The 19,765-nt window shown below is 37.6% G+C and overlaps 2 pseudogenes; one reads left to right on the forward strand and one right to left on the reverse strand.

Annotated features, from left to right (window-relative positions):
* Positions 1-8,532: 8,532 nt before the first annotated feature.
* Positions 8,533-14,302, forward strand: LOC120145435 (annotated as a pseudogene).
* A 229-nt stretch (positions 14,303-14,531) lies between these two features.
* On the reverse strand, positions 14,532-19,207 carry LOC120145720 (annotated as a pseudogene).
* Between the last annotated feature and the right edge of the window lie 558 nt (positions 19,208-19,765).

Consider the following 19,765-nt stretch of genomic DNA (forward strand, 5'->3'; position numbering starts at 1 on the left):
TCTACCCCTACATATGGTGCATCTGTAGTGATAGAGGCAATGGTCTTCTTCCGCTTTGATGTCACCAGAGTCCCATCAACAATGAATCGGAGCTTTGGTGAAGGATGAAGGACTGCCCCAGCCATGTGATCCAGGGTCTCCCTAGCAAGCAACTATAACTCGGATGAATATCCATGACAACAAAATCTACTTCAAATGTTGTAGGGCCAATTCTGAGAGGGATAATCATCTTCCCCATTATCTTGCGTTCTGTCCCATCAAATGCCTTACAGCATTGCCACAAACCCTCATTGTGATACATCCACAGGAAGTCTATTTAGAGTGGCGAATGGCATAACATTCAAGGCCGATCCGTTGTCAATTAACACCCCTGAGACGATGACTCCTTTGCAATGAGCCGTAATGTGTAAAGCCTTGCCCCTGCCTTTTCCTTCCTCAGGTATTTCGTCATCATAAAAATAAATAAATTATCTGCATTAATATGATTTACTATCCTGTCCACCCGTTCCACTGGTATATCCTTCCCTACAAAGTTTCATTCAGCACTTTGATCAGAGTATTTCGATGTACTTCCGAATGCAACAGTAGAGATAACATTGAAATCCGCGCTGGGGTCTTATGAAGCTGTTCCACAATATTATACTCGCGTGTTTCAGAAACTTTAAAAATTCCTGAGCCTCCTCAATCTTAACAGGCTCATTCAATTTATCATCAGGATCTTTAATAACCATCTCTTGCTTTATCAGCCTTTCCAGGAGCATAGCATTTCTTCCAACTCCTCTTCCTCCTTACTCTCAGGAGTATTAATTTGGCATGTATAGTCCCAGGGAACACTCTTGTTACTCTTGTAGGCAAAAGGCGCAGGGGTTTTGATCACTACTCTAGATGTTATACTTCCACTGCTGGCCTCGTAATTTGGTTTCGATATGACCAGGACAGGCTTTTTTAAATTCTTTTCAGCTTCCCTTGAATTTCTTCAGAAGCGCAAATATATCTTTCATTCTCACTCATCTTTCTTCATAGAACTGCAACTCTGCTTGTTCATTAATTCTTGGACTATTTGCCTGAATTCTTGACAGTCCTGAATCTGATGACCATTTTCACCATGGTATTCACAAAAGTTCCTGTCTTTTCCGTTGAGCATTCATTTCTAGGGCTCAGCAACCCTCTCTCCTTTATTTGAGCATATACCCACTTCAGTGGTGTCTTATTTCTTCAATTCTCCTTTTAATTTTCTGATTTTTCTCAATAGCGTTCACTCCTGATTCTGATGATTTGGAAGCGGGTTTGCAGCAACACAGGGTGCTTCAGAATCATTAAAGGACACCACCTTTCTCTTGATCAGATCTTCAACCACTCTTTTAAAAGCGAGACACTTTTCAATGTTATGTCCTCTGAGATTTGCATGATATTCGCATGTCTCATTTTCGTTGAACCATTTTGGATAAGGTGGTTTAATTGGATCAATGAATTTGGTGATACTACGTGAGCTTGGACTAATCCATGGAAGAGCTCACTGTAAGTCATTGGTATGGGAGTGAACGTCATCCTTTCATTGTTATGCTCGCGCTTAGTCTCTCCTTGAGATGAAGAAGAATTTCCCATCTTCGGCTTACTCACAGAGAAATTTACATTATTCACCTCTCCTTCTTTCCTTTTCACATAGGGCTTCTTTGCAGGAGTTTGGCTACCGACAATCTGCCCCTTCTTTAATGCTCTCTCGATCATCTCTCCGCACATCACGATATCAGAGAAGCTCTTAGTTGCCACTCCTAACATATGATCAATATAAGGAGATTTTAACGTATCTATAAACATGGTTATAAACTCCCTCTCAATAAGCGGTGGGTGCACTTGAGCAGCAATATCCCTCCAGCGCTGAGCGTATTGTCGGAAGGTCTCATTATGCTTCATCTCCATATTTTGGAGAGTAACACGATCAGGCATCATATCGGTAACGTGTTGATATTGTTCTTTAAACGCATTGGCCAAATCCTTCCAAGACCCTATTTTAGCTCGGGTTAATTGGTTATACCATCTGACAACTGACCCCGTCAAGATGGCCTGGAAACAGTGAATTAATAGCCCATCATCCTTCACAAACCCTGTCATTCTTCGACAAAACATGGTCAAGTGAGCAACAGGACAAGTTTTCCCATACTTTTCAAATTCTGGCATTTTGAACTTTGGTGGTAATACTAAGTCTGGCACAAGACTCAATTCCTCTGCATTCATTCCGTCTTGAGAGCCCTGCTTTCCCATTTCTTTAAAAAAAACCCTTTGCACCAGTCCTTTAAATGCTCTGGTACTTCCGTTTTAGGTTTCTCCATTTCCTCAGGATCTACATCAATATACTCATAAGGACTGTTTTGAGGGTTAGTCGTGGCCATTTGAACCTTTACCGCTGAAGACCCTGCAGGATGTTCAACTAGCTTTTCAGGTGAGATAACTAGTCTCGGGGTAGACTCCTGCCTAGAAACTTCAACAGGGGCAGTGCTTGGTTCTTTAACTGTTTCAGTACGTATCCCAGACATCTTGGTTATCATCTCATTCATCATATTAGCCTGGCTTTGCAGGATTTGATCTATAATTGACTTTTGTGACTGATCCATCTTTGCCTGCCATTCTTGTTGTATTCTTAGTAAATCTTCTTGCATTTCTTTCTTTAATTGATCAAGCTTGGCCTCCATGGCTCTACTTCGCGTATGATAAGGATTGGAGTTCTTACTTGCCAGAATCGTCTGTCACATAACCCTTCGGAAATTAATTTTATTGTTCTTTTAAATTCGAATGCATATTATTGGTAATATGCTATAAATGATACATTTTATTGGTGATGCATTATAAATGATGAATTTACTTATGCATAATGAATGATGCAAGTATGAAATGCAAATAAAAGGCGTTGACCCAAGCAGTAACCATTCGGAAATACTTTCATTGGATAAAAAGTTTCACTCATTACAAAGGAGTTCTATTACATATAAGGCCTAGCCCTCAGACTTAGCTCTACAATTTCATTCATAATGGCGATGATCTCCCTTGTATATTCAGAAACCGGATTTGTGCGCAGTTGGATGATCTCCGCTCTATTGGCTAATTCGTTCATGTACCGAGCCACTTCACCCATTTGAGCAATAGCTTCCCCCATCATGCGCTCGCGCTCTTCTACTAAGGATCGATAATGCTCATATGTATTTTCCCATCCCTTATTGATGCGTTTGATCTCTTTTTCTAGATTGGTAATATGAATTCGACATTTCTGGAGTTCACCCTTTAATTCTCTGATTTCCTTCTGGAAAGATTTGTTTTCTTCGAGAGCAACTCTTAGGTCCACTGAAACGGGAGGAACTTGCACTTGCAGAAGGGATTGCTCAAGGTTCGATACATGACTTTTGAGCTCATCATTCATAGCTCGAGATTGGTTCATCTCATGTTCGAATCTCATCTGTAATTCTCCCATTTCTCCCGTGAGCTCATCTACCTGCTGACTTTTTGTCGAGAATCTCTGCATCCACGATCCAATCTCTGCCTGCTTTCTATCGAGGAATCGATTCCATCCCTGTCTCTCAGACCACATCTCTTCTTTCTTTTGCTTTCTTTCTTCTTCGAGCTCTAAAATTCTTCGATCTTTGTCCTCAAAGTCCTCAATTATACTGTTCATCTCAGTTTTTAACCCCTGGACTTGATTCTTCTTCTTCTAATTCTTTCAGGCTGACTTCTTTTTCTTCATGGAGTTTTGAGCTCTACGAGCCTCAGCTTTATACTGCTTGATCAACTCCTTTTTATCGGCCTCTAGCTCGCATACTTTTGCTTTTCCAGCTTCTATCTTCTTGATCTGACACTTGTTCTCAATTTCCAGACTTTTGATTCGCCGTCTTGCAGCCGCTGATTCTCTGGATCCAAGTTTCTTTCTTACTTGCTGCACCCTTTGATAATCTTTTTTTAAGTCTTCTAAATCGGCTTCCACCTCCTCTTTCCGTTCTCTCATCATTATAAACTGTCTGGCATGAAATTCAGCCTCGATAGTCAACATGAAGTTTTCTCTCTCCATCTCTTCTATTTTCTTGGAATCTTTAGCCTTTTCCATTTCAAACTCAATTCTTTGGATTTCCAAATTCGAAGGGATATTTTTGATTTGTTCTTCTATCGACCTTGATCCCTCTCCAGATGTTAAAGGTATCTTATCATTTACCCTCCTGATTCTCCAGGCTTCATAATCAGGCGTCAAGATAACATCCGCTCCAATTACTTTCCTAAAAGTCATCCTCCAGGAATCAGCCACATCTTTGATTTTCTTTCTATAATTGCCTTCTTTATAATCAAATTCAGCACCAGTCAACCCATGAGTCACGGGAACAAACTGTCGGGCACCGTACTGTCTCAATATCAACAAAGGAGTGTATCCCACTCCTCCCCACAGTCCCAGTAATATGATCCAGTCCAAATCTCCACACTTGAACAAGATTTGTGTATGCATCAGCCACGGTGTTCGCCATGCTATGTTTTGACTCTGTAGATTCCGGAAGAAATCAATCCATTGATCTTTCTGAGATACTTCAGGCCACTCCTTCGTAAGGTACTCAGCAATAGGAGAATAATCTTTCAAAAAACGATTATAGTTGACTTTTTCTTCCTTCCAGAAATGGCTTCTGATCCACACAGTAAGCAATTGAGCACAGCCCATAAAACGACCTCCCCCCAACCTTCTACATATATTCAAAGATCGGAAAGTTTCAGCAAGAATCGCATGGACTGGATTCACCTCTCTTCCTAACTTCTCAACCAAATCGACTACTGCTAGCTCGATCAATCCCAAACATTTTGGAAAGATTACCAAACCATATATACCCAAAGCAAATACATCTCTACGCACGTTTTCATCTACGTGTGCTTCAGCTATCTTTTGTAAGTGAGACCACGGCACTCCCTCACTTTCTCCCTTGCGTTGCAAGCGATCATTCACCCATTTGTCGCTTGTGCCCGAGATCTTTGCAAGCTTTGACTTAAAAGAAGGCCCTTTTATCGATCGGGAGTAAACTTTGTCTACTTTAACGCTTGGCAAATTCAACAGAAATTGGTATTCCTCGAGGGTTGGAGTCATGTCCTCTCGGTTGAATGTGAAACAACTATAGGCCGGATTCCAAAACTGTATTATGCTTCGTATGAGAACCGGGTCCACCTTCACATATATCATATGAAATATATCCCCATAAGTCTGCTGAAAAGCTTGCCTCTCAATAAGATTCCAACTTTCCCAAATGGTTTTCAATCCCTGAAGCTCATTCTGTTTTAAAGAAGCTGGTGTATAATCAGACAGATCCGACACGTAGTTCCCTGATAGACTATCTCCCTGCTCTTTCTGCTTGGCTTCAGACCAGTTCCTTACATCTGCTGGATTCACTTATTTGTTTAGGAAACTCCTTTCCATCGTGAAAGTCTTTCCACTTTATCGATACTCACAGATCAATCGCCTTTTCTAATGATATGTCTATGCAGTATGAAAAAAAAAAATAAACAAAACAAACAAAACAGTTAGTCAAAACAATTGTATAAATTTAGCGTAAAAAGATATGTAAAACAGGAAATAAATCTATTCTATTTATGTATTATCTACCCGAATAATATTCCTCAAAAAGGGTCCTACCCAAACATGCTCTCTACCCTCCTAAATTAATTAAATTCTAACTGCACCTAAATTCTATTTCACATGCTTTTAAAAAATAAATCTATTCTACATACTCAAAAATAAATAAATAAAATAAAATAAAAAGGTTAGAGGGTTTCTCCATTGTGTACGCCTATTTTGGGTACCTATTGACGGACAGAGGTTCAGTATGACTCTACCTAGTGTGACCGTTCTATGGTTCACTATATGCATGGTTTCAGCTCTAACAGGAAAAAAGGAACTCGAATTGTCCTTGATGTCAGTGCCCCCTTGGGCTACCAAACCCTCAATCCTCACCCATTACAGGTTTCAAACGGACCGAGTTCAATTCGAGGGGATTCACTGCCTTATACCCATACGAGGAATAAATTCCTACGAAGGTATAAGGTATGTATCCCATGGGTTGTTTGCTAAAACTCATACGAAGAATAGATTCTTACGAGAGTAAAGCAATCACCCTAATTAATTTGGATCGAAACTCATGTCTAGAGCTCATGTTATGCTAATGAAAGTGATGTGTGTGAGGAGAAACAAACAAACCTTTGACTCAAAAACAAGGAAAATAAAAATAAAAAATAACACCCAAAGAGAACTAAGAAATATCTGAAAAAAAATGAAAACAATTAAAATGTTAGTATATAAAAATAAAGAGCTAAAAATAATACATAAAAATTCAATAAATAGATCATAGTTTTTACTAAAGATTCGAACTTATAATTTCCACCATAACGACCATATATAAGCGACCGACAGCCTGACTCTCTAGTTTCCCCAGCAGAGTCGCCAAGCTGTCATAACCATTTTTTCTTAAAACAATTAGATATTATTTTTAAACAATTATGACTTTAATTTGGAAAATTTGGTGATTTTGAATGGATTTGAATAAGATTGAAAAGAGTCGCCATCGACCTTTGGGTTAGGTAGGTCAAATACCTAAAAACGTCTTTTAAAAATAATTTTAAGAAAAATTATCTTATAAGACAAAAATTTGGTCTACGTTACCAAAGATTCATTTAAAACAAGTTCGGGAGTCGGTTACGTGTGGGGAAGGGTAAACACCCCCACAACGCCCAAAATTGGTATTGTGTAGCTTACACATCGTCATAAATGGTGGAAATTACAAATTGAATATAAAACTAAAATATGATTTGTTTATTGAGATTTAATTAATTTACTTTGAATTATTTTATCTGAGAAAATTCTTTAATTTGAAAAGAAATCTCGAGATTAACAATCCTCCGTCGGGAAAATTAACTCGTCTATTTCTTATCTTTTAAAGAATATTCTCTCATCATTTATTTAAAAATGTGTATCGAATATAAAATGAAAATTTAAAATTTACATTCACATAAAATAAAGTGAGCATCACTTAAGGTACCACACATTTTAATAAATTAATTAGTAAAATATACTCGACTTGTTACAAGTCCCTATGTCGTTAAAATGCCGTATCGGATCGTACCACTTCGACCAAGTGGTACTTTCCACGCCCATTCTACGCATACGTGTTCTTGAAAATATAATCGAATATTTCTTACATAGATAAAAATATAATGAAAATAAATGTGATTGGAAATATAAAGATTTATATTAAATTAAAGTAAACACAATACCAATAATCATCTAATGAGTAAAATGCACATCCATACATAAATGGCTAAAATACAAATTAGTAAATATTACAGACCAAAATAAATATTAAAACATTTAAGGGGCTAAAATATAATTAACAAATATTAAAAAACAGTAACAAATAAACCATAAATCATATTAGGGACCAAAATGAAATGAAAAAAAAACATAAAGAACTAAACCACAATTAAGCCAAATATTAAACAAGGACTAAAACGAAACATGCATAAAATAATATGGCCAAATTCGAACTCTAATAAAAATGTAATAATAAACAGATAAGGACTAAAATATAATGAAAGTAAAATAAACAGACATTAATCGATATTTAACCCAAAATATGAGAGTAGTGATCAAGATAAAAGTTTCATAAATAAAGGGTATAATGTCTAAACTTTCAAAAATATTAACAATAACCAGTCCAGTGACCAATGCGTAAACTTTAAAAATATGGGGCTTGAAGTACAGAATAAATAAAATACACTAAGCCCTTAGACAACTTACAAAACACGGGGACCCTTACAACGTAATTAAACCATAGGCTAATTAGTGACTAGAATAAAATGTATGCAAGTGTCATGGACAAATTTAAAACATTAACAAAAATGAATAACACACCAGAACAGTGGCTAAAATGAAAAAAACATAAATCACAGGTCCAAATTCGAAGATCATAAAACATACATAATATATCAACTAGTGATTCAAATAAAACAAAATAAAACTATAGGCTCGAAATAAGATGGCATGGAATTCATTTAGTGACCAGATCACAACCCTTACAAAAGCTTGAGGGACCTAAACTGTTGTTTACCCCTAAATGCTAAGAACACGCGTGCAAGATTACAGAGGTAAGAGGACCAAAATGACTATTAGCCCTTAATCCCATCACTCGGCCTCCCTCATGCTTCAAAACGACGTCGCTCGACGTCTGAAATATAACCCTTTTAAGGGTTATTCTGAAACCCTAAAATCATTTGCTCTCCCCCTCATTTCCTCAGCCGCAGACCCAACCCGTGGGAGAGAACCCTCCCTCGGCTCACCGCCATGGGAGGCGACCAAGCCTCCTGCAACCGCTAATCAGTGGCCACTAAACCTAAACCGATCAACCATCCCCCACGAACGACCTCTCCTTTGAAACCCAACCTCTAGGACCCAAACCCACAACTTATACCAACCGAAACCAACCCCCCCCCCCCAAAACCAGAAAAACAAAGGCTTTACCTTCAGATATGGGGCTAGCTGGGATCGGAGAAGGTCACAGCGAGATTCACGGTGGTGGTTAGAGAAGGTAAAACTTTTCTTTCTTCTCTTTTTTTTCTGTTTTCAATCCTTTTTTTTATTCTTTCGTTTCCCTCCCTTTATCTTGAGTATCTGGTGAGATGATGATATCTAGAAAAAATAGGAGATGGGTCTCACTGACTTTGCATGATTACATCCCGATTTTCGGGATTTAATCTGTTTTTAAATGGATTCTCGGATTTAGGCTACTGTTATTTGACTTGGTTACTGTTTTTACAGGAACCGGTCACTGTTCATGCAGGAGAACAGTCGGCGGCGACGGGACATCCTGGCTTGGTGGCTCGGTGGTTGGCTCACGGCTGATCAGCTGAGGAGTTGAAGTCAGCGGCTGCCATTAGGGGATTAGGGTTATAACCCTAATTTGTTTTAGGGTTTGAAACCCTAATCTGATTTAGGGTTTGAAACCCTAATCTGATTTAGGGTTTGAAACCCTAATCTGATTTAGGGTTTGAAATCCTAATCTGATTTAGGGTTTGAAACCCTAATCTGATTTAGGGTTTGAAACCCTAATCTGATGGGTTGGTTCAGTCTGGGTTGTTGGGCTCCGGGATTGGGCCTTTGTAATCTGAATTGGGCTTCTAAGCCTGCAAAAGTGTAATATTTGTAAATTAATAATAATAATAGTAATAATAATAATATAACGATAAATAATAATATAAAAAAAACCCGGACAAAAACGGGTGTCTACAGTTATTGTATGATTGCGATACTTGTGATAACCACGATAATAGTCGTTACGTTGTCAATCAAGATAAACATTATAACCGCAATTTAAATCCCTTCCAAATGGGGGTGTTTACAGGCAGTCAACTCTGGCTCTTTGGGGACTCATGTAGCATAGGACCATGAAGATAAACTCAGCTGTCAACTGTGTCAGTTTGGTTCTGCTTCTTTTTGTCTTATTTTTGGTTTGTTTCTAGTGATATTTAGAATTTTATTTAACCTGAAATCATAATATGGAGACCAAATTCCCAATTTATATTTAATACGGGGACCTAATTGAGAATTTGACCCTTGTTTACTATAATAGAGTTAGGGGCTGTTTGTTTTGGAATCATTCAGCGCTGAATGATAAATCGTTCAACATTCAGCGCTGAATGTTAAATCGTTCAACATTCAGCGCTGAATGATAAATCGTTCAACATTCAGCGCGTTTGTTTCGCACCTCTGAATAATTTAGTCCCTTAATCATGGGGAGGTTTTAATTTGACCATTACTCTATTAATTTTATCAATCAAATCTATTAACTATTTAAGTGACATCAATCAAACCACCTACTGTTAATCGGCCTTTATTATTTATATATTTTATCAATCTAATCATAATTTAAATTTAATTCAATACATTTAATCATTCAATCAGATAATAACACATGTTGATCTTTATAAAATAAGATAATCTTTAATAAAATGATTGCCAGTGTGGTAACATAAATTCGAGAATATACATTTTAGTACATGAGAAGATAGAGCGAGAAATGCCAAATCGATGTTTATGTCACTCAACCAGCCGTCTTAACAAAAACACAAAGTTGTTTCTTTTATGGTCTGAAAAACGTTTTCTAGTTGAAGATAATGTTTTTATTTATAATCATTCGTTTATTGGCCTTTCTAACTAAAAAACAAATATTTTAATTTTGGGTTAACTACATGATTGATCACTTATGTTTGTATTTGTGCATTTTTCCTCACTGATTTCAAAAAATAAAATATTGTTACTTTTATTTAATTAAGATGTGGTCACTACGAGTTAACTATTGTTAACAATTAACAAATTAGGTGACGTGACAGTTAAATATTTTGTTATAATCACCATATTTGATTGTATCATTTTATATATATGATAAACTTTAGGGTAAATTATGCCTTTAGTACCTAAGCTATCAGTTTTGGTTCATTTTAGTACCTAAACTTTTAATTTTTTTCAAAAGCATATCTAATGTTTTAGTACTCACCTTTAAAAAATTAATGTTTTTAGTACATAATTATCAGTTTTGGCCTATTTAGTACCTAAACTTAACTCGTTAAGTTTTAACGGTGAGTACCTAATGTTTAGTTTTTGTTTCATTTTAATATCCCGCTAAAAACTTAGCGTTAATTTTTGAAAAAATTGAAATTTAGGTACTAAAATATACTAAAACTGATAGTTTAGGTACTAAATGCATTAATTTTTCAAAACCATACGTAAAGTTTAGTTTATTTTATTTTAGTACCCTTATTTAAAATTAACGTTAAATTTGAAAAAAAATTGAAAGTTTAAGTACTAAAATAGACCAAAATTGATAGTTTATGTACTAACGCGTTAAGTTTTAAACGGTGGATACTAAAACATATGTATGCTTTTGAAAAAATTAAAAATATTAGGTATTAAAACAGACAAAAACTGATAATTAGATACTAAATGGACAGTTTACCCAATAAATAAAATATAATACGGACATACGTATAATACCGTGAATCAGACAAACTCTTCTCCTACTGACTATTCTGAGTTTGACATAACTCGCCCCATCTGACTCACTACTTTTTTTCTGGTAGTAAATTAGCAGTTTATATTTTTCTTCCAGGATGGACTTCAGGAAGTCTCTGTTCAACTATCTCAGGCTCTCTCAGCTTTATTAAATGATATATATATAATATTTCCTTTGGCAGTTGGGTTTTGTTTGGTAAATGAATAAGTAGGACTAGCAGCTACAAGTTTACTGGGTCGTATTCGTATTTGAATGAGAGAGGAGTCGAGGGGTTTTTGGTAGAATTTTGTCTTCTTTTCTTTAATATCAATATGACTATATTTTTCGTTTTGAATGCACTTTCCTGGAACTATCCTGTACTGGCTTTCATTTCATTTATTGGGATTTTTGTTTGAATTCTGCCCCCCTCCCTCCTTTTTTTTTTCTTTTGGTTGTTTGAGATGTTGAGCCAAAAAGAAAGACCGGCATGCCAAGGCGGCTGCCGGTGTTGCTGCCCGTAAGACGTATCTACTGTCGGTCTCTTGGACCGACCGTTTGCCGGGCAAGCCTCACCCTAAGCCGCTGATGAACGTGAAGGGGAGGTCTTGTTTGCCTCCGCTCTCTACAACGAGAAGGCCGGTAGAAGAGTGGCCAAATGCCGCTTTTGATGATCTCGGTGTTTGGCCTAATCCCCAGACTCCGAGGGCCTCGGTTAAGCCGCTTGAGAATCCTGGTTCCAATAGGGAGTTTCAGTTGGGGAAAGATAAGCTTGCTTTCTTTGATAAGGAGTGTTCCAGGATAGCTGAACATATTTATTTAGGGAGTGATGCTGTTGCTAAGAAGAGGGAAATCCTGAGAATAAATGGGATTACTCATGTTTTGAACTGCGTCGTCTCCGCCTGTCCCGAGTATTTCAAGCATGATCTTGTTTACAAAACACTTTGGTTACAGGATACCCCGTCCGAGGACATCACCAGCATTCTCTATGATGTTTTTGATTACTTTGAAGATGTCCGGGAGCAAGGAGGGAAGGTGCTAGTTCATTGCTGCCAGGGGGTTTCGAGATCGTCTTCTCTGGTTATTGCGTATCTCATGTGGAGGGAAGACTAGAGCTTCGAGGATGCGTTTCAGTATGTGAAGGCGGCTCGAGAGGTGACAAAACCGAATACGGGGTTTGCCTTCCAACTTCTGCAGTGCCAGAAGAGGGTTCATGCTGTGCCTGCTAGCCCAAATTCCGTGCTTAGGATGTACAGGATGGCTCCACATTCCCCGCATGATGCTCTTCATCTTGTGCCGAAAATGGTAGATCATCCAGGTAAACACGCACTCGACTCTCGTGGGGCATTTGTTGTGCATGTTCCTTGTGCTGTTTATGTTTGGGTTGGAAAGAGATGCATCTATGTGATGTCGAATAGCGCTGCATCAGCTGCCAATCAGGTTATTCGGTATGAACAGGCGAAAGGCCCTTTTTAAACTGTCAGAGAAGGGGATGAGCCTTTGGAATTCTGGGATTCCCTTGCTAGTAGACAGCTCTCGGCAGATGGTTGCGACAGAGCAGAGGGCAAGAAGGTAGTTAAGTTGGCTTCCGAGAATGATAACACGTCTGCAGTAAGTGAAATTTGTGTCGGTCAAAGGAAGGTAGATGAATATGATTTGGATTTCAAACTTTACCATAAAGCTCTTGCTGGTGGAGTTGTTCCACCTTTTTCGGTGTCGAACACCGAATCTGAAACTTGCCTTCCTGCCAGAGAAAATGGATGGGGTAGGCTAAGACAGAAGTTTGCTAGTGGAATCATGAAAGAGTTTGTAAAATCATCCAAACTCGGTTGTAACTCGACTCCAGTCAATGGTAGATCAGATATGGTTATAGACATTTGTAAAGACTGAAAATACTGTTCCGTTTTCATCGTCGATTATTCTATGTGGTTCACCAGATTCCTTTGATTGTTCCCCAGATCGCAGCTTGATTCGGAGTAAAGATCCTTGTGATGAAGGAGAACACTCCTGTCGATTCTCCATTGGAACCAAGTTCTCCTTGCGGTTCACCAAATTCCTTTTCTTGTTTTGCAGCCAGCAGCTCGAAATTCAGTTCCAAGTCTCCATTTTCACCTTCAACATCCGACTATGCCAGTTCGTTTACCTTTTCACCCTCATCCTCAAATTGGTCTTCTCAGCAGCCTTCACCTTCTGGCATAGAAGCCACTGATCTGTCTTCATTCAAACATTCCTCAGCAGTGAATTCTTGTTTACCCTATAAAGAAAGTTTCCCATCATTGAAAAAGTCATTTTCTTCCTTACTTTGAGAGCGGAAAATCCTTGCTTTCCCTGTAAAGTTACTTCACCCTCACTTGAAGAGATCAGGGGGAGTCATCCTCCACCTCGCATGTGGCTACCATCAGCGGATGCACCAGTCCCCCGTAAACTCGTAAAGTCTTGGTCCTTTTCTCTTCCCGACTTGGATGATACTGTAATGAACGATTTAGATCGTAATGAATATGAACCTGAAGACAATAGAGAAGATTTAATGTTAGATGTTGAAGTCGTTGCTAGCATCGAGTCACATAGTCAAACTGAAGATAAAAAGGAATATGGAGGATTTCATGCTCAACCTACCTAAGTAACCACTTCGGTTCTGTATCAGTGGCCTTCACTCAATAAAGTGAAGATGCATCGATCTCACATTCTCGAGTCCACAGCAACATATATGCTGTCGGCTTCCGAATCTAGCTCCGGTGTAAGAGACCGTTCTAGTGTTTTATATGTCTGGCTAGGGCGGAATGTGGGGTGTGAAGAAGAGCAGAGTCAACTTTTAAGCTGTGATGGCACACACAGGGACTGGGAATCTATCAGCCGTGACTTTCTTAATAAAATGGATTTTCCTCTCAATGCCTCTATACAGGTAGGTTGGTTAATTTTTTTACTGCCATGGTCTCATGTTATGACCTAATGCGCATGAGTTTGAGAAGTAAATCTAACATGGAAATTTTACTCAACATGCAGATAATTCGAGAAGGCGAAGGAACCAGAGCAGTTCATGAACCTTTTCAACGGTTTTATCGTTCCAGAAGGCTGAACTGGGCTACCATGATGTGAGGTCGCTTTGAAGAGGTTGGTAATGATCTTTCTCGAACACCCTCGATGATTACAGGAAATGTAGGAATTGCAGCCCAGGGAGTGCAAATGTGATTTCTATCTGCTTGTGCGGCGCATGTCGATAACATCGGAGGTATTTGTTTAACAGAACATGTAAAGAAATCAAAGCTCTGTTGTAAACGAGTGATATAGGAACTGGTAATAAATGCTCAAGTTGCACTAAGTAGTTTTGTGATCATCTCTCTTCAGTTGCAGTGAAGTTGTTGCCTTTGTATGGGAACTATCTACCAAAATAGAACATAAAATTGAGGTGATTGTTTAATAAAACATATAAAACTGGATTAAATCGAGAGTTTCCTGCAAGTTGCCTGTCTAACAGCAAAAAATACAGAAGGCATTAGCTTTTGATGGCACTTGAAACATTTGTGTACATGGCAAAGCAAAAGCAAAAGTCAAAACAAAATCGCCTTACTCTCCTTGTTCCAAGGTTAAAAAACAGAGGAAATACACCTGAAACTGACGCTGGTGCTATTCTTCAGATCTTATTCTGAGCTCTTAATGCCATAGTTAAGCCAAGGGCGCTGCGTCTCGGGGACCTATATGACCAGGTGCTCCTACCTCAACTATCTGCTCGACTCCAACCATCCCCTTTAGAGAGCTCTGCCTTCTTTGCACTCAAAGCCCCGTTAATTTCGTCCCATACATTTACTTCACCATTAGCTGCCAAAAATATTAAAACATTATGCAAGTTGTCGATTCAAAAACCTGATATTTTACACGTTGAGCATTATCCATACCTTGTGCAGGAGGTGCGGCTGAGGGTGCGGCTGAGGCAGTGGCCACTTCCTTGTTACCATTTGGCTGTCTTGTTAAAACATCCTGATCCTGTGCACAATTCTCATTGCTGCTATCAGCAATTGCTTTTCTGGTATTCAGATTGCCATGGTTGACGAGGCGGACATCAATTAGAGAGGAATAATCAATCTGTAGAAAGAAAAAAAAGGCTTCCCTTGTTAGCTTTCTGCACTCCAGAAGAAAGCACAAAAACAACAAAAACAAAACAGCAGCTGGATCTCAGCCCTAGCATGTAATTTTTGCAAGACATTTATTACAGGACACGTGGATCCTAAGATGTTGTTGTTCTATAATTAAAAGCATTCCTGATCCAGTAACTTCGAATAACTGATTGGACAAGTTATCAGTATCATCTGTATTTCTATTTCCATATAAAATGGTTCAGAAAATAATTTAAACTTCAATGAGAGTTTGACTTGCCCAAATAGTCATTCAACATGCATGAAAATTTTCCATAAGAATCACTACAACCCATGAAAAAACATGTAGCAGAAATACATGTTGCATACTGACTACCTACTTCACAGGCTACACCACATAAGTAGTCAAAATAACAGAGTACACAGATAAACAAAGAAATTTTCAACATGAACGGAAAATTTTCAAAAGCATAACTATAATATGTGAGAGAACATGCCGCACAAATGCAAGCCGAAAGATTCGATAAGTCTCTGAATACTGCTACCTATTTCAGAGGAACAGGAAAACAAAGGACTCCCTGATCAAATAAGGAATAAATAATTTTAGTCATATACCTCTAGTGACCCATCTTCTCCGTACAGAGATGTATCAGGTAGTACAGAAGACTCCTGATCTAATTTCTTCTCAGAAGCATTTGGATATCCTGGCACTGGTGATAGCTTAATCCTGTTGGATTCAGCATCATATTGTGATATTTCTCCAACCTATAAGCATAATTAGGTAAATACAAAATTCAATGCCAATAAGATTAGGAACAAAAAACAACTAAAATTAGAAAAGAGCATTACTCGGAAGGAGGAAAGCTCAGGGGTCCAAGTTGGTGATAGCTCAACTAAGCGATATGCAACTAAATCACCCTCCTGCATTAAATATATATTTAAAAAAGAAAGAAAAATGGTTCTACCCCTGAAGAATATTAATTCAAAATAAATATATGGAAAATAACAAAATATACCTTAGGCAAGCCAGAATAGGGCATAAGCTTGTCAAAGTCCATGTCATCAGATACAGTGGCGTTTTCTTTGACATCCACCATTTCAGAACTCACTTGGCTAAAGCTGTTATCATTCCATTTCATACAAGGAGTGTTCTCCATACCCCATTTTTTACCCTTCTTCTTGCTGGTTATTCCATTCCATTGAAAGGTTTTCTGAAAAGAAAGGATATTTGTTACGCAGATATATGTATACAAGAAATACAGAAAAGCTAGTATGATACAACCAAAATAACACCTTCACCTCAAACCAACCTCTCCCTCCCCTTCCCTTCTTTTAAGATATGATCACCACATAATGGAAATAATCTATCTGCCACACTCACTCGGGCCCCTAATTCCCTCAACAGTACACCTCCTCAAAGAAATTTCACGAAAAAGGGAGAAAAAAGGAGAGAGACGGGGCAAAGTTCACAAACTATAAAAAAATAAAGCATACCACTGAAATCTGACTTTGTTGGACAGCTTGCTCTGCATCTCCTGGAAAACAATAACACAGGTCAGAAACATTGTAAACCATTTCTCAAGCTTTATGTTGTAAAGCCAGATTGCTGGTCACTGATATCACCCAGCTAAGCCTCAATAACTAGAAAGAGAGAGAAACAAGACCTTCTTCAAGGGGCTCAAAGCAAATATGTCCTGGCCTTACAAATATTGGAACCACATTATCCTCGACATCATTATTGCTGACTGGTTGTCGACAGTCTTCTGAAATTTTGATATTTTCTTTTGCATGTGATTGCTGGTCGTTTTCTCCATGCAGCTGTTTTGATTGCAGCTGCAAATCAGATCAAACGTAATTATCATCAAAGTCAATGATAGAGAAGTTTCTTTTTTTATAAAGGTATATCAAAAACCATATATATGCTTCATTAGTTCACAAATTTTATGGCTTACCAAACAGTGTAAAAAATATCACACACAAATGTCTGCATGCATTCATGTACTAGAATATGTAAGTTGTAACCTTTGATCTTCATCTTACTATAAACAAGAAAACACACCAATGCTCAATTACATCCATGTATTGTATGCTCATAATCATATAAAGCCAAAACCAAAGAAAGCATATTACTCGTCCATCAATCCATGGTAAACAAGCAAATTCTGAATTGTCAACTTTAATCATCTCTGTCAGGCATTATTTCTTTATTGCTAGAACTGCTTGTCCGAAGATAAAAAAATCTCGACCTTAAAAGGTCCAAAATAAATTTACAATATTTCTAAAGACTATATTACCTTTTCCTTTTCAATTTTGGCCTGCTCCCTCAACCATCGCCTTTTAGCCTTTTTACGCCTTGCATTTCTACTAGGAAGCTGGACAGTAAGAAATTAAACAGAAGGATTGGATGTGTTAGAACTGAAATATGGGATAAAGCAAAAAGGCCACCAATATCAGTTGACAAAACTGAAAATTATGATATTATCAAGCAATTAAGAAAGTACAATTCTAAATTCTGAGCCAGGAACATTAAATATCAACATCTAACCATGTTATGTGACATGGATGTGTGCATTAGGTAGCTGCATAGCTTGGATTTATTGCTCTTACAGTCTTACCAACAATGACACTGACTATTCATGGACACAACACAAGTTCATAGATCAATTTTCTTAGAGATATGATGCCATCTCAGACATTGATGAAACTTACTAGAAACTACTAGTTCATTCCATTCAAAACAATAATGTCAACATTAACCTTCTTGACTTCAGTAGTTGTCGTAAGTTCATCAGCACTCCCTTTACCAGTGTTTTGAAGCTGGGAGGACCTGTAAAGCAGAAACAAGCAATTGAAGAAATACCCATCCACATGGCAGGAAGAGAATTAACTTGCACAAAAGATGAACCAAAACCAAAATGAGTGATATAAATTCCAAACATTATTTAAATCTCTCTTTCCCCCGTACGAAATGTTGTAATCACCTACATTGTCAAGACAGGTATTACCTCCCCAAATTGGTTTCGTCATCAGTATTTTCATCAATTTCAGGGCCACTTGAGTTCTCTGGTTCTCTCTGTATGTCAACTGCCTTGTCCTTCTCAACAACCTTGTCATTGACGACAAACTTCTGTTTATGAGAGCTTTTTCTTTTCTTTGGATAAACACCAATTCCATCATCTCCAGAAACCGGAGATTTCTCAGCACCAGCCAAATTGCTTTTCTTCTTCCTGAAAATAAATGTAACATACTGAAAAAACTTAAAATGATAAGCAATTATTAGTGCAGGCATCTAACAAACCAAGTAAAATAAGAAGGTTTAATGCGATTGTATAAAGTAACTTTCCTCGAACTTGGAAGTTTATCCCGAGCCTTTCTTTTCTTCGAAACAATGTTTTCGACAGGTGTGTTTTCAACTTGAGGCTGATTCTCCAAGGAGACACATTCTTGTTCATCCTCTTCCGATTTGCTTTCGTATTCCCCAGTTTCCTTATCAAATTCCGCATTAGCTAGAAGCTTGACGCCAGAATCCACAGGCAGTCGTTCTACAATTTCCAAATCTTCCAAATAATTCAAATCATTACCAGCCTGGATAATCTCTGTCGATTTCCTTCCTTTCTTCTTCACACTGTTTTCATAATAAACAAAAGGTAACTATACAAAATAAACCATGCACAGTTTACAAGAGTAAAAAACACTAACCTAACTATATCTTTATCTTTTAAAATACTAGCCGATTCGAAAGGAGCAAAGCAAAGCCATCCATCTGCATTGAAAAATTAATAGCTCGACAAGGCAATATATAAACATTGTGAAATGGATAGATTGGGGCAAGATTTACGGAGGCCGAAAATGCGGAGAAGATCGGAGGTAAGATCGAAGACGTTGATGCTTGGGTTTAAGGAGAAAACCAGCTTCGTTTTAGGCCTTGTTTCTGTGACTTGCTGAGAATGTCCGGATCCTCGAACACCAAACGAGCCTTGCCGTCTCCATTTCCGATGACTGAGGAATTGCAGAGAAATAAGAAATGTGAGCTTTGCTGATTTGGCCACCGTTTCATAAAACCCTCCGCCGGGGTTCGCGGTTTTTCTATTGTGAGTTAGCGACTGTCGAGTTATGATGATTGACACGAGTTGTCCGGGTCAGCTCGAAGCCTTTGGGCTGAAACTCAGTATTCGAACATGACCCAAAAGTAGTGATTTAATAATTAAAAAGTATTATTATTTTTAAATATTTAGAATTAAATATTTAAGGGTTTATTATAAATAACTACTGAATATGCATCTCTATATCTTTTTAACTTATTTCCATTTTCTTAATATGTAAATAGACTTAAAGGAGCCTCTAGAAGAGGAATAAATGTTTATGGTAAGTGTATATATTTGATGATAAAATGTGTTTGGTATTTAAATTATTAATTTTGGTGTGTTTTAATATCTGATTTTTTATTTATTTTAAAATCATATTTTTTAATATTAAAACGAATCAAACTGTTATTTCATACAAATGGAATATATTTGTATGAAATAAGTGTACATTTCGTCCTTCTGTATACTTATTGGAAGATGATGATATAGTTGATACACTATTCTTATAATTGACGGTTTTTATTTGATTTAAATGCTTTTT

This window comes from Hibiscus syriacus, unplaced genomic scaffold (assembly GCF_006381635.1).
Source record: "Hibiscus syriacus cultivar Baekdansim isolate YM2019G1 unplaced genomic scaffold, ASM638163v2 tig00110893_pilon, whole genome shotgun sequence".
NCBI lineage: Eukaryota > Viridiplantae > Streptophyta > Magnoliopsida > Malvales > Malvaceae > Hibiscus > Hibiscus syriacus.